A 14,963-nucleotide genomic window follows, 5' to 3' on the forward strand; every position below is an offset into this window, starting at 1 on the left:
CCCAGCAATTCCACTCCTGGGTATACATCCAAAAGAAACAAAAACACTAATTCAAAAACTTAACATGCACCTCAATGTTCAGAGCAGCCTTATTTACAATTGCCAAGATATGGAAGCAACCAAAGTGTCCATGAATGGATGAATGGATAAAGGAGATGCGATATATATATATATATATATAGTATGTATATATATATATATATATATATACACACATATATATATTTATACACACACACACACACACACACACACACACACACACACACACAGTGGAATACTACTCAGCCATAAAACGAAGGGAATTTTGCCATTTGCAACAATGTGGATGGACTTGGAGGGTATTATGCTAAGTGAAATGATTCAGACAGAGAGAGACAAATACTGTATGATATCACTTATATGTGGAATCTAAAAAATACAACAAACTACTGAGTATAACAAAAAAAGAAACAGACTCACAGATATAGAGAACAAATTATTAGTTACCAGTGTTGAGAGGGAAAGGAGGAGGATTAATATATGCGTAGGGGATTAAGAAGTACAAATTCTTATGTATAAATTAAGTTACAAGAACATATTGTACAATATTGGGATTATAGCCAGTATTTTATAACAACTATAAATGAAGTATAACCTTTAAAAATTGTGAATCACTATATTGGACACCTGTAATTTATATAATATTTTACCAACTTTACTTCAATTTAAAAAAGAAAGCTATCCTGTGAGAAAAAAGAAAATCCTCACACTTTGATATCAGGTAAGATTAAAAATATAAAAAAAGAAAAAATGGAAACAAATGAATGGAGGAAGTATAAATCTTTTTTTTTTATGGCTGAAACTTTTTTTTATTACTTTTTATGGAAGTATGGTATGGTTGCTTTACAATTTTGTGTTAGCCTCCACCATACAACAAAATGAATCAGCCATACACACACAGATATCCCCTCCCTTTTGGAGGAAGTATAAATCTTAAGGTAAGCTTTACACTGTAAAATCAATGAAAAATTAAAATATGTGAGGAAGAGTCATGCAAATAGGGCAACAGTTAAGTAACACCTCCCTCCCTGCTGTCCGTGCAGAATTCACTGGAGAAAACTTACAAGTTACTCATTTATGGTAGAGTTTCACAACATCTAGCAGGGCAGAATATTAGTCCCTGGGAGAAGAGTCCTGACCTCATGACTGTGGTGCTTCTCAGCTGCAAGATTTCAGAAGAGGCTGCCCTCTCCCGCAGCCATTTGATAGGACAGAAACTTTGCTCCTGTTGTAGCTTGTCAGTCCATCTCCTGGCACAATCAGGATTAGGAGCCATGCCTTTCAGATGACCCGAATTGACTGCCTTAATCCCAAGGCTGAAGTGAGATCACACCAGGCTCTGTGTGATGCCAAATATTTTTCTGACTGGCTAAGGGGAAGGACTCAGTCTTGGATGGATTAAACCTTACCTACCAAACACTAATAACCACTATTCCACATGAATGTGGAGGTTATAAATTACATATTGATTTCTCAGGTAAATGATCTCCCTATATAGTCTCAGTCTTTTTTTTTTTATTACTTTACTGAATTATTAATGTGGCTATTTATTGCTCTCTGGTTTATATTTCTGAAGGGTATTATTACTCAGACATGAGAAGTTCATTTCTTTAAACCAGATTATAAAATCAGGAAAAGGTAATTTTAATCAATTTATCTAAAGATCCTCCTTGTTTAAGAAAAGGTTTGAATTGTGGCAAATTTTGCTTAAAATTTAATTTCTATTAAAGAGTCTTATTTGTTTATCTCTACCTGAGTCAGATACTAGCTATTTATCATTCTTGCTTTTTCTTCCTTTCAGATGCTTGGTATGACTCCACCATTCTGCCTCCCATGAAGCGAGGTGTGGTCACACTACTGAGTTTCTTCAATAGAATATGGACCTCCATCCTTGGTTCACAAGAATCTCCCCCGTACCCTAATTCTACATCTCTACCCAAGCCTACTAATCAAATGTAAATAAATGTTCAGGGTGTTCTCAGTATTTATAAAGTATATGCTGAAGATGATAGAATTTCCTTCAACCTATGGTCCCAAATAACTCTGTGGCACAGACTTTCACTGCCAACTGCTAATATAAACTTACACTAGCGATACATAAACTGCATAAAAGTAAAACCACCGCAATCTGGGGTATATCTGTTATGGCAGCAGAGTCACCTGAACTACTACACATACTCATAACTTCAGACGTAGAAGTCCCTGAGAATGTATAGACTTAAGGTCATAATTTTTAAAAAATAGAAATTAAAATATTTTAAAATTACATACTTAAGGGGACAACTTTCTGAGAATGAATTAAGCATTGTATTTAAAACAGCAGTGTTATTCTATAATTTTTTGAATGCCTCATGGTTTTAACATTTTTAAAGGGTTGTTTAAAAACCAAACAAAACAATCAAAGGAAAATATGTGACAGAGACTATTATGTGCCCCACAAAATCTATCTGGTCCTTTACTGAAAAAGTTTGATGACACCTGCTCTAAAGTGTCTGCTATGTATATAGTTGTTGCTTCATTAAAACCCATTGGATTAGTAGGAGGACTTTACTGATATTGAGCCTAGGGGATGTATAAATCAAAGGATGTGGAGGTATAGGTTGGAAGGTGATTTTGTTATTATAAACATAAAATTTATAAACCCCAAATTTCAAGCAGCTTGTGATCGCTTCTGTTTTGGTTATACTGGTAGACAATGGATAGTTTATTATTTATTATGTTCAATTTTAATCAGAAGAAGCAACCATTTCCCAACATATTCCATTTTGGGAGGAAACAGTAGTCCAGGTAAGAATTCGAAGTTTGAGTGAAATATGAAAGTATTAAAGTTGATAAATATGAATTTCAACATTTCTAGAAGTGATAAGCTTTTTAAAAAAGAGTATTGTAAAGATAACAATAAAATCAAATATTTATATCATGAATCAGTAGAAAATATTTGAGTAATCGCAAGTGAAGTTTATCATAGAAAATTACAAAATTCTTAATTACCATTTTTGCATTAATAATAATACTTTTATTCATTATTGTGATCAGAAAACAATAATCTTAGTTTTTCTCTTCTAGTTCTGAAAGATTAAAATCAAGTTTATGATAAAAAGTTGATTTGCAGCATGAGGAATAAAAGTTACCTTAGTTCTGTGTAATAGATGTTAACTAAGTATGTGAGAAATGTAATGTAACTTGTATTTACTTGTCATTTTTCCCCTTACACATGCCCTTTGAGTTAATGTTCTTTTTAAAATTATTACTGAGATGTAAGTGGCGTATAGTATTGTGTTAGTTTTAGTTGTACAACATAATGATTTGTATATATTGTATATATTGCAAAATGATTACCACAATAGTTAACATCCATCACCACATATAGTTAACAATTTTTTTTCTTGTGATGAGCACTTTTAAGATCTATTCTCTTAGCAACTTCAATGTGCTTTGAATAATTGTCTTCTAAAGCCTTTATACAATGTGCCAGCTCTTATGTTTTGCATCTTTCCTGATAAAAGAAGGCTAACAATAACATCTTTTTTTGACCTTTTCAAAATTTTGGAGAAAATTATTCATTGTAAACCTGGTGGCATTGTTATTTTATCAGGTATGCTTACTTCCGAGTCTAAAGGATTCCAGCGGAAGAAGATGTTAACACTAGGACAGCCTACTTAGGAATTTGAACTTCAAGGAAAATATCATTATCACAAATAACATTTTTTCATAAAAGGTTGTCAAGCTTCAGTTGGTGCTTCACCAGGTGAAAGAGTGGCCAGGACACAGAATTCTAGTACAATTTAAAACACTGAGTAAACCTCATGAAGTTCATTATAAAATAACTTATGTAAATAAGGTAGATTTGCAAAACTGGATACATCCTCATGTATTCAGGAATTATATTGAAATTTCCAGGTTGACAGAGAAAGAGGGAGGGAGGGGGAGGGAGAGAGAGGGAGAGAGAGAGAGAGAGAGAGAGAGAGAGAGAGAGAGAGAGGGAGGGAGGAAATAACAGTATTATTGAAATAAGGGGAAAAAAAGAGATCGTATATGTGAATGTCGTCCTGAAAGACCTGAAATCCCACAGAAAAAAGAAAAAAACTTTAAACAAAAGAATTGTCAATGACTCATTCTCACTTATATCTGCTGCCAAGTTCTGTTTAAATAAAATACTCAGCAAATTTGAATTACAGTGTTTTAATTTGCTTAGAAATTTAACTTCAAGGCTTAAAAAACTCTTTTTAAAGCTTAAATTTCTATTATATCTAGGACAATCCTGGATTATTAAACACTTGAGCCCACCCTTTAAACTATAATGTCAACATATATTAAGTAAGAATATATTATGAATCATCTAAAAATAATGTTAGTTATTTTTGATGTTTACATTACATTTTAATGCCCCATAGAACATACCAGACCATCCTAACACTCAGTGACTCAAAACAATAAGCATTCACTGGGTTCACTGTGGGTCAACTATTTAGGTTGGTCTGTGCTGGGAGAATCTTCACATGTAAGGGTGTTGGCTGGCTGCTGGATTATCCACCAGCAGCTTATCTAGGATGGCTGGGAAAAGATAGCTCTGTTACACATCTCCCATCCATCCAGTATCTGACCTAAAGAAGTTTTCTTGTTTAGGGCAGAGATTTAAGAATGAGGAAGCCCAGTCCAGAAAGAGTGCCACGGCAGAAATAAACACCAGTATACACCACATTGACTATTTTACAATGGGCCAAAGGAATGACTGACCCAGAATCAAAGTGGAAAGATATACTAATCCAAAGAACATACATAAGGGAAGGGGTATCATTAATTAGGACTGTTATGCAACCAATATGTCACAAACAGCCAGTGTACTTCGTATTCTTACTATTTCTACATACACGTTTTTCTCTAAGTCACCGACCACAGAGTCTACCCAATGCCTCCTCTGTTGAAATGTTTTTTAAAAATTATCTCTGATTGAGTTTATTGGAGTAAATTTTACATACAGTAAAATACATCCATTATGAGTGTACAGCGCCTGAACTTGGAAGAATACATACACTCATTTACATATGTAACTACTACCCCATCAAGTTATAGATAGAACATTTCCATCATTCAAAAAAGTTTATTCACAACTGTTTGCAATAAAAGGCCAATGCCCTGGATCAGGCAACCTTGATATGACATTTTTTTTTCTTTTGAAGAGACTTGGTTCTTTAGAGCAGTTTTAGGTTCACAGCAAAATTGAGCAGGAGGTACAGAGAGTTGCCGTATATTCCCTGCCCTCACACAGGTATAGCCTCCCCCATTATCAACATCCCCATCATTGTGACATGCTTGTTACAATTGATGAACATTTCTTGAAACATTATTATCACCCATAATTTACATTAAGGTTTACTCTTAGTGTTGTACATTCTATAGGTTATGACAAATGTATATGAGATGTATCCATCCGTATGGTATCATGAAGAGTAGTTTCACTGCCTTAAACATCCTCTGTGCTCTATTTATCCCTCTTCCCCTGCCCCTCCCCACACCTTATCCCAAACCCCTAGAGATAACTGATCATCTTACTGTCTCCATTCTTTTGCCTTTTCCTGAATATCATATAATTAGAATCATACAGTACATAGCATTTTCATAGTGGCCTCTATCACTTAGTAATATGCATTTAAGTATCCTCCATGTTTTTCATGGCTTGAGAAAATACTAAATATTAGTTTTTCTGTTTGAGTAATATATATATATATATTTCATATATATAGGGAATCATTTTATGTGCTTGTGTGTCTGGTTTCTTTTGTTCAACATAGTGTTTTGATATCTATTCATGAATCAGTTGCATATATCAGTAGTTTCTTTTTTTTATAGTTAATATTCCATTGTATGGATATATGATGCATATACAAGTTGTTTATCTCTTCAGCTGTTGATGAATTTTTGGATTATTTCCATTTTGGGGATATTATGAATCAAAAAGCTATAAACATTTTAATACAGGTCTTTTGTTGGATGCATTTTTATTTCTCTTAAGTAAATGCCTCAGAATGGTTTTACTGAGTCATACAGTACAGGTATTTTTAACTTTATTAAAAACTGTCAAACTGTTTTCCAAAATGAATGTACCATTTTTCACTTCCAACAGAAACATATAAAATTTCCAGTTGCTAAACACCTTCTCCAACAGAAAGAAGTTATGATCTATTGACTTATGGTTGATATTTTTAAATATTTAGCCATTCTACTCATTGTGTGTGGTATGTTTTTGAGGAATATTTTAAAAACTCAACTTTATTGAGGCATAATTTATATACAATAGAATACATAAAGAGTGCAGTTTGATGAGTCCTCCTAAATGTACATATCAATGTAATAACCACAATCAAGAAATAGAGTGTTTCTATCTCCCCCAAATGTTCCTTTGTGCTTTCTTGCAGTCAAGCTTCTCCACTCCTCAACCCAGGCAACCACTGATCTGATTTCTGACACTGGAGATTGGTTTTGCCTGTTGTAGATGTCATATAAATGGAATCACGTAATATATGCTTTTTTGTGTTTGGCTCCTTTTACTCAGCACAATGCTTCTGAGGATTTTCTATGTCATTTTGAATGTCAGAAATCCATTCATTTTTATTTCCAACTAGGGTTAATGGCATGATTATACACAATTTCTTTTCCATAGTAGTTGTTCCATTTTATATTTTCCCATTGCTCCAGAGTCTCTCTAACACTTGAGATTGTTAGGTTTTTTTTTTTAGCTATTTTAGTGTTTGTGTAGTCATATCTCACTGTAGTTGTAATTTCCATTTTCCTAATGACCAGTGGTATTGTGCATCTTAACTTTTATTTATTTGTCACTGCATATTTTCTTTTTCTTTTTTAAAAGTTTTTATTGAAGTATAGTTGATTTACAATGTTGTGTTTAATTTCTGCTGTAGAGCAAAGTGATTCAGTTATACATATATATATTCTTTTTCATATTGTTTTCCATTATGGTTTATCCCAGGATATTGAATAGAATTCTCTGTGTTATACAGTAGGACCTTTTTGTTTATCCACTCTATATATAATATTTTGCATCTGCTAATCCCAAACTCCCAATCCATCCATCTCCCACTTCCTTACCCTTGGCAACCACAAGTCTGCATATTTTCTTTTGTGAAATATCTTAAATTTTTTGCCCAATTTTTGAAATGCGTTGTTTGCTTTCTTATTATTAATCTATAAGAGCTCTTTATAAATATTTTTTCAATGTTTATTCAGTTATTTCATAATGAGGACTATGTCATAATTAAATTGCTAAGTAAAATTCAGGTTGTACGATTTACAGTAAAAACTAAACTATGTGATACATGCAAGAAAATACTGATAATATAGTGAGATTAACATGCCTTTGTTTTCTTTTCTAAATTTTTCATTGTTAAATAATGACCACGGAGAAGAAAAAAAAACACATTGTTCAAAAGGAAATGCAGGTCTTCCCTGGTGGCGCAGTGGTTGAGAATCTGCCTGCCAATGCAGGGGACATGGGTTCGAGCCCTGGTCTGGGAAGATCCCACATGCCGCGGAGCGACTAGGCCCGTGAGCCACAATTGCTGAGCCTGCGCGTCTGGAGCCTGTGCTCTGCAACAAGAGAGGCCGCGATAGTGAGAGGCCCGCGCACCGCGATGAAGAGTGGCCCCTGCTCGCCGCAACTAGAGAAAGCCCTCGCACAGAAATGAAGACCCAACACAGCCATAAATAAATGAATGAATGAATAAATAAATGAATGAATAAATAAATAAATAAATAAAATTTTAAAAAATAAATAAATAAAGCAAATAATTTTTTTAAAAAAAGGAAATGCAACTGAAGACATTTAGGTTTTTTTTTTTAGCTTTATTGAGGTATAATTAATATACAAAAAACTGCACACATTTAATATCTATGTCTTGATGAGTTTGGGCATACGCATACACCTGTGATATCATCACTATAAGCAAGTTCCTGAGTGACATGTCTATCACTTCCAAAAATTTTCTTGTGTTCTTCTGTTTTTTCTTCTACTTTGTTTTTGCTTTGGTGAGAACAGTTAAATGAAATCCATCTTATAAAAAGTGCACAACACCGTATTGTTTATTATAGAGACTACATTTAACAGCTGATCTCTAGAACTTATTTATCTTGCATCACAGAAACTTTATACCCATTGAAAAACAATTCCCCATTTCCCCTCGCCCCAGCCCCTTGAAACCACCATTCTACTCTCTGCTTCCATGAGTGTGACTATTCTAGATTCCTAATTTAAGTGGTATCAGGCAGTACTTACCCTTCTGTGTCTGGCTTATTTTGCTTAGCATAATGTCCTCAAGGTACATCCATATTGTGGCAAATGGCAGAATTTGTATGTTAACTACGTGACTCTGCAATCTTGCTAAATTTATTTATGAGTTACAGGAAATATTATGTAGATTATTTAGAATTTTCTACATACACATTTATTACTTGTAAACAAACCTTTATTGTTGCTATTTATTTATTTTTACCTTATTCCACTGGCCAGGTCTTTCAGCTCAGCACAGAGTGAAAATGGTAAGAATGGACATCATTGCCTTGTTCGTGATCTTAAGCAGGGTGAGTTCAGTCTTTCATTACTAAGTATGATGTTAGCTGTAGGATATATATATTTTTTCTGTTAATAAACTTTATCAGGTTGATAAAATTTCCTTCTATCTCTCATCGACTATGAACACAGTCTCCATGAACAGCTTGTATTCTTTATATTTTTGTTTCTCTTTTAACTTGTTTCTTTATTAATAAAGTCTCCAATTCTTCTCCATGTGGTTCTTCTTTTGCTTTCACTTGGGGTCTCTCATATGGTTGCAGTAAGATGGTATCTGGGGTGGAAGTAATGGACGACTCAGTTGGAATGCTTAGACAACTGTTACTCTTTCCCTCAATACATGGTCTTAGGGCATTTCCACATTGTCTCTCCAGTGGGGTAACTGGCACCTTGCATGGTGGCTCAGGGCTCCCAAGAGCTGAAAATTGGAAACCAAAAGATTTCTTAATGTATAGGTCAGGAATTGGTGCATCGTTCTTTCTGGGCATGGACTACACAACAGTTCAAATTATGGGAGGCTGGTTCATTGGGAGCCATCTTTGGAGAGAAGTTACCATAACATGCTGCTGTACATTTAGTTAGTAATAGCTTAAGTATTTTCCTTAGCTATTTCTGTAATATGGATTTCAGATAACATCTCTTAAATATGATCTAACACTCAAGGTTGTAGATTTCAGTTGACTTTTCTACTTATGTACATCCCACTGATTTTTCTGAAGTATTTAAAAGTAAATTACAGAAGGTTTATAATCACAGATCCTTACTTTTACTAATTTAAATTTTGTGTAAATTAACAAAATGGTAAAACTATAATGCTAAACTACTAGAAAAAGTTATTTGAAACAAATATCAAATTAGTTAATTTATACAAAAACCTACATGAATATAAAAGATAAACACTAAGCCTCTAATAAAAATAAAAGAAAAACTGGGAGAATCAAAAAATGTTCAGTTGTTAACATGAATAAGAAAGCAAAAATGCTGAATTTTTAAATAATGTTATGTTTACAAAAATAAGAACAAAAAACTGGCAAAAAAGACAAGCAAATATTTCTAAAGCAAAACTCTGGACCTAGCCTTGAACTGCAGAGGGTTTCTGCAGGTGTTTGCCTTCAGGGAATCTGTGCAAAATAGACACAGTGTGTCATAAAAGGAATGCTTCCCATGAGTATAACTGATTTCTATTGAAATAAATACAAAAAATTGTATTGGTAAACAAGCTAACATAATTGATAAACATTGTATTTGTAGAAGTAAAATTTGCTATAAAATGTTGTAACTAAAGTCATTTCTTGATTATTTAAAAATTATTGTCCAATTGTGAATTAGTCAGTCTGGGACCTTGTTCTCCAGTCCACTTTTAGCCCTTACTCATGCTGTTCAAACTCTCTATACTCCATTTATTATGCTTTCTCTTCCCTTCTCTGGACATCTAAATTGGACAGTTAAAGTACCCGTCATAACTTTCCAGCCAAGTCTTCCTTGAGTCTATTTGTTGGTAGTCAATGCTGCTTTCTTCCCACTCAAGTAACTAGCAGTTGAACCACTCACTTTGGATTATTAGTCATCTCTTACTTGTATTTCATTCTTATTTTTCTACTGAGATTTTCTCATTGAGGTTCTTAATGCCCATGTAACTAAATACCAAGCCTTGTATCCATTGTATATCCCACATATTTCAAACAGTGAAAGCATATTTTAAGACTGTAAATATTTCAGGATTTCCCTGGTGGTGTAGTGGTTAAGAATCCGCTTGCCAATGCAGGGGACACGGGTTCGATCCCTGGTCCGGGAATATCCCACATGCTGCAGAGCAACTAAGCCCGTGCACTGCAGCTACTGAGCCTGCATTCTAGAGCCTGCGTGTGAGCCACAACTACTGACATCCACGCACCTAGAGCCCCTGGTCCGCAACAAGAGAAGCCACTTCAATGAGAAGCCCGTGCACCACAATGAGAAGCCTGCACACAGCAATGAAGATCCAACACAGCCAAAAATAAATAAATTAAAAAGTAAATTTATTTATTAAAAAAAAGAGAAAATGAACTTAAAAAAAAACCTGTAAATATTTGTTAAATTATACAGAATGCAATCTAAGGTTTTAAGTTTTTCTTTTAAGTTTATTGACATATTTTCACTAACTTCTCCATTAGAAGTGAGTAACTCAAAAAATGATTTTCAAAATAATTTGAACATGTCATAGTCTGATCTTGAAATAGTCAGATACAAGAGAGTGTCCACATGCATGTACACACACAAGCCATCGTGCACTCTTCACATTGAAAAACAATAAAATATTTTATGTGTCACTTAACCAAACCATATATTGTATTCATTTAAAACTGTGTTCTACAAAAGGCACTGTGTTTTCATACTCACTAAAATAATAACATCCGCTAATAATTCTTAAGACCTCAATCCCTTTTGGCATCACTATATCATTCAGCTCCACAAACTCCATAAATTTAGAGGTTGAGCTGAAGAGAGCACTTAAGTCGTCAAGGCTTAACAGGTAGCTTTGGGAGAGCAGGGAGTGTGTCTGAGAATTACTGTATCCTTAGAAGTTAGCAGCAACAGTATTGCATGAGTACTCTAGCAAATTTTATGAGCCAACGATTCATTGCATTAAAAGGTCTGCTTGGATATTTGTAAACATTATTGAATCATTTTCTCCACAGTTTTTATATAATTCAACAACTGTCATTATAACTCAGCAAAGTTGTTAATATAATGGATAAAATCTATCTGAAATAAAGGCTTCATTCTGGTCACTTATGCAAAAGGTTTCCATTGAAAGAACTTCAAATAACTTTTTATCTCTGAGTGGAAAAAGAACCTACCCAAATCCAAACCTTCCTATTAACAATAAATATTTTTTTGTTTTTTTTTTTTAATATAAAAGCTGAGGCCACAAAAGGGGAGACACCAAGTGAAGCAGAAAACACTTCTAAAACAAATATAGAGCAACATTTTAACTTACATTCGTTTTAAACAAGCAGTTACATTTTGTGGGAGACCAATGTCAAACCTATACAATCGTTAATGATGTGCCATGATAGTTTCATGATTCTAGTAGCAACAAATAAGGTCAAAAAAGGAAATTTCTGGCAAAGAGTCAAGGTGTGAACTTCAGTCTTGAGATAGTTTCTGGACCTCACCCTCAGGAAACATAAAGAGAAACACCCAATAAAAACAAAACTTGGTTCACACAAAGCCAGAAAAGTAGTATTATTAAATTACTATAGAAAATTATTATTTGCTGTTGTACCATTGGGTATTTACCATTTATTATTCACCAGTAACCTGTACTTGGGTTCAATTTGTGTCCTAGAAGTGAAAATCTGCATTATGTATCAGCAAGTTTCTTTGATTAATGACAGTGGTCAAAAGTCCTTGATGGCATGCGCGTGTATGGGTGGATGGGTAATATTTTAACTGAATTTCAAAATACTGCATTTGGGGTGGAAATTCAGATTTGGGAGGAATGCACTATTTTTGAATATATGTTTAATTATGTCAGATAAATTTAGACAACAAGGAATCTTCAAAATATTGACCTCTTTGATTCTTCTCTCCCTTCTCTTCCTCCACTGTACTGTTCTGAAACTCAGGGCATTTCAACCTTTCAACTGGATCTTATTTTCTTTTGAATGGAGACCATGGTACAGGTAAGCCATCAATTGCATTATTGCACACTAAATACTTTTTAAAAGCATTGTAGGAACTAGCTATTTCAAGAACTATTATTTATCCTAATTGATCCCAGCTGAGCTTGGAAGGGAGTCTGGCACAAGAGCCTTCAAAGACTTGCCAAAAAGCTGTCAGATTTGATAACTCACACCACGCTGAACTTGGCTCAGAGAGGTCAGTTACAGAGTGAACTCTAAGCTCCCCCCGATATCCAAGCCTGCTGAAAAATGCAGATACGCTGCCAGCTGACTTGCAAGCCACTAGATTTTCAACTTTGTTTTAAGAGGCTCATGTGTTCTTGGAACTGGGGATGGGCTGCTAGCAATAAGATGTTCCCACGTGGAGCCACAAAGCAGATGTGACTGTCCTGTGTGCTGGGAAGCATCTGTTTTTGTTAAGACATGGTTTAGAAATTAGCCTAAATATTTAGGATGAACTGGGGGTATAACAAAACCTTCAATTATGCTTCTTTGAATAACCGAATGCACCCATGAATTTGTATTTTGTATTTTTACACTACATTAATCTTCTTCATACAAAATTCCTCATATATAGATTACACAAAGGCTGTTGTTATGCTACATTATCAAAGCTCCAGCTGAATTACCTTTCCAGTTCATTTATAACATTAAGTTGTAAGCACCATGAAGGAAAGAAAGCAATATTTGTCTCTTCCTTGTTACAGCTTCTCTGCCTGACACAATCCTCAGGCTCATGTTGAGCCCTCAAGAAATATTTGTTGGATAAATAAATAAATGAAGAAACAATTGTATGAATGAAGAAACTAGTTAGTCTATTTGAAGACTTTTCTTTTTCTCTTAGCTCAATAAACTTCCTCAACTGCTGGATGTGTTAACTAACCTTATTGTGTAATCATTTTGTGATACATACCATCACGTTATACATCTTAAATTTACACAATGCTATCTGTCAGTTATCTCAATAAAGCTGGGGAAAATACAACTTTTTAAAAAATAAATAAAATTCCTCACTATTGTCACTTTTGAAGATATTTTGGTACATATATATCATTTAAACCATATATATCCAGCAGTCTGTTCAAATTCTACAGATTTCTGAAATTTCATATTATTCATGGAGAATTTTTTAATGTTGTCCAGAAATTGGGGAAAAAATTTTAAATTGAAAGGTTTTATTTCTTTTCCATTTTCTAATTTATGGATATGTGCATCAGCTTCAAATTTTTACCTTCATATCTGAAATCTGGCTTTATATCATGATGGATTAAAAACAGCCACAAATTCTTTGTCCTTCCTAATTGAGAGGAGGGATCTATTTTCTTTCTTCTTGAATCTGGATGGGTTCTGTGACTGATCTTGACAGTAGAAGGTATCAGAAATGACATGGTATAACTTCAAGCTTGGGCCGTAAGAGACTCATACTTTCCTTTGTCACTGTTGTTGGTATGCCCCCCTTGGAAGCCAGCTGCCATGTAAGAAGTGTAGGTGATGACCATCTTGTGAGGAAGCCTAGACTTCCCAAATGGAGAAGAAGAGAATACATGAAGGAGCGCCTGGGTGCTAAATATGTGAGTGAACTTCTGGGACCTTCCAGCATAGCCAAGGGAGAGAACGAATGATACCAGTACCACGTCGCACAGATTGTCCAGCCCATTACTTTTGAAATTCCTGATCCATGTATCATGAGTAAATAAAGTGATTGTCATCTTAAGCCACTAAACTTTGGGGTATTTTGTATACACTGCAGTATATAACAAACTTGCACTTTCATCATTAAGAATATTATGCTTCTAAATATAATAGTTGAAAACATACCAAGTATGCTCATAATATATACTTTGAGAAAAATGAGAATCATCTCCATATTATAATTTTTTTTCAGTATGAGCCCTCTGGAGATAAGTCATACTTTCTAGTATGTATCTAACTCATGTTAATTTTTTACACTCATAGTTAAAAATAAAACTGATTGCATCATTACCATGACATTATAACACTTCATACTCAAAAGTTCAACTTTAGAAAAATGGCTCTTAAATTTAGATGTTTACTAGAGTTTTACTAACATTTTTTAACTTGAATATAGACACATTGGATTTCAATTAGTTACATTCTCTTTCCCATAAACAAATACCCCAGGTCTCTGAGTTATATGTAAAAATGTTATTCAATAATGTGGTCTCCCCCACCTAACAATTGCAAAATGCTTTCCACTATTTTCCTCTATGACTTGTTATGAAATGATTCAACCAACTATTGACTTAGCGATTACTATAATACAGATAGGTTAGGCTGAAGCTATAATAAATGTTATATCACACCATGCTCTTTTTTTCTGTATTAGTAAGTGTTTGAGTTCGAGTGTAAGCAAGAACTCAAACAAGAATGAATTAAACATGATAGAAGTTTATCTTTTTCTTATAAAATTCCAAGCAGCTATGGCAGCTCCACTCAGCAATAGTTAAAAGGAGCCTGAGTTCCCTCTATCAGGTGGAATTCTATTACTTCCTGGGATGCTGTACTTTCCTTCAGGGTTTACTGTGGACTAGTGAGAAGGGAAAAGACTGAAGGGAATGGCACACTCTTTCTGGTATGGACACTACATGGAAGTTGAACTCATAACTTTCACCCAAATCCCAACATGACCAAGTTAGTCACATGACCACACC

The sequence above is a fragment of the Eubalaena glacialis genome, chromosome 6, assembly GCF_028564815.1.
Source record: "Eubalaena glacialis isolate mEubGla1 chromosome 6, mEubGla1.1.hap2.+ XY, whole genome shotgun sequence".
Classification (NCBI taxonomy): Eukaryota; Metazoa; Chordata; class Mammalia; order Artiodactyla; family Balaenidae; genus Eubalaena; species Eubalaena glacialis.